Here is a 1,980-nt window from a genome sequence, read left to right as displayed (position 1 = left end):
TACTGACAATGCTGGGTTTTGAGTCCAGATATACCTCATTCCAAAGATCAAGTTCTAAAAAGAAAGTGAAAAATAAAAGCTACCAGGATAGTGTAAACAGGTTGCTATCATCTACTATCCAAAAGGTTGGACGTTCAAATGCACTCGGGAACACCGTGAAGGAAAGACCTGGCAATCTATTCCCTGGAGACTTTCAGCATTGAAAACTCTTTGAAGCACCGTTCTACTCCAATGCACACGGGATCGCCATCAGTTAGAACAGACTCAACGACAACAGGTTGAGGGTTAGGTTTTGGTGGTGGTGTTATTGTTTGGGGGACATTTTTTTTAAATTCTACCAGGCACTGTGCAGGTCAAGGCAAGGATGGCAAGACTTTGTCTTACAGACTTTGGACATGTTGTCAGGAGAGACCAGTCCCTGGAGAAGGACACAGTGGCTACATCAGTGACTCAGGCAGAGAAACAATTGTGAGGAGGGCGCAGGACCAGGCAGTGTTTCATTCTGTTGTGCATACGTGTTGCTCTGGGTCACAACTGACTGGATGGCACAACAACAGGTGCTGTGCTTTGTGCCTCGTCTGCATTATCTCAGTCCTTTACAGCGCATAATGAGGTTGGTCTCATTCTACTGTTAAGAAACCTAAGCAGAGTGTTAAGTGAACTGCCCAGAATCACATAGCTGGTAAAAAGCAGAGCCAAGAAGCCAATTTGGGAGTTCTGACTCCTAAATCCCTGCCCTTAGCACAGGGATTTCCTCATCCCCTCCACTCCGAAGCTGAGACAGATTCACAACAGGAGTCACACTCTACACACTGCTATGCAATGTGTTGGTTGATTACTTTGCTCTACTCACAGGTAAGGGTAGTAGGTTTTCCGTCCTTAACTTTTAGCTTGAAATAGGATAGCTCTATCCTGCTCCCATAAGCTGGCAAATGAGCCTCTGCCCTCTGGTAACCACCTCCACAGCCCACCTCCTGACCACTCACCTCAGCCATCTTGCCCTCTGGAACTATGAGACTTTTTCGCTGGAAGTCACTTCCCATTCCTCATGTCATACCTACCCTTCAAACCTAGTCCCACGCACAGGTCCACCAACACGGACCTCAGCATGTCACCAAACCCCTCACTCTGCTTGGCCACTTCTGACCCCTATGGTGGCAAAAGCTTGACCCCTTCACCCCATCCAGCCTGACTCCTGTGCTTGCCTCTTAGGACACGCCTTTCCCTGAGAGCAGTTACCATCCTGTCCCCTTGCCCTTGTACAGGTTCCATCTTAATGAACAAGTCAGCAACAGAAATTCCATCGGATATCTCCAAAATCCCTACACTTGAAAACCCACACCCAATGCTATCACCTCCATATGAATAGAGGAGTGACCGCTTACTGATAAATGTGTCCAAACCACACTACCCTGAGGCTGGCTCGTGTCCCTCACTTTGATCCCAGTATCGAGATGTGTGGCTTTCAGTCGGCGACTGATGCTCTCTTGTCAACAGTTTTTATCGGTCAAACGATGAGTAGAACTCAATAATCCCAGGCTCTTGCAAGAAAACTCTGAAACCCTATGATTTAAAGAAATGACAAGCCTCCGTCAATATTTTTGTCCAATCATTAACCAAACTAATGAGGCTGTTTCTGCAATCCAGCTGCAAAGTTCACTTTCAGGGAGAAGGGGAGGATTCCAGGGCCTGTGGGCACTCCAGGACATTCCTGGTGGATGCAGGAGGCTCCCCCAGTGAAGGAAAGCAGGGAGGCCACCCAGAAACAGGGTGCGCATTGGGATCGGAAGAGCACCTTCGGTGAGTAGAAAGTGGATTGCTGACTGGAGCGCCGACAAAGTCCTCTCCTTGAAAAAAATGTTGTTTTGTTTTGTTTTGTTTTTTTAAGCTTTGGCTCAATGGCGTGTTTTTCTCTGTCTTATGTAATTTTGTGGGATGCGGTGTCGGAAAGTCATAAATCATTCATGGTGCTCTGAAAAA

At 47.2% G+C, this 1,980-nt stretch overlaps 1 protein-coding gene across 1 annotated transcript in view; it reads left to right on the top strand.

The window, feature by feature from the left end:
- Window positions 1-1,717: 1,717 nt before the first annotated feature.
- The window catches only part of ADRA1B (adrenoceptor alpha 1B), a 168,570-nt gene continuing 168,307 nt past the window's right edge, over window positions 1,718-1,980 (top strand). The window contains exon 1 of the mRNA XM_045284701.1: window positions 1,718-1,800. The gene's annotated coding sequence lies outside the window, so the exon portion shown is untranslated. The remainder of the gene's footprint in view (window positions 1,801-1,980) is intronic.

The sequence above is a fragment of the Echinops telfairi genome, unplaced genomic scaffold, assembly GCF_000313985.2.
Source record: "Echinops telfairi isolate 266 unplaced genomic scaffold, ASM31398v2 ScPeMD7_7469;HRSCAF=8507_0, whole genome shotgun sequence".
NCBI classification, from domain to species: domain Eukaryota; kingdom Metazoa; phylum Chordata; class Mammalia; order Afrosoricida; family Tenrecidae; genus Echinops; species Echinops telfairi.
This window is presented reverse-complemented; position numbering and strand designations above follow the sequence as displayed.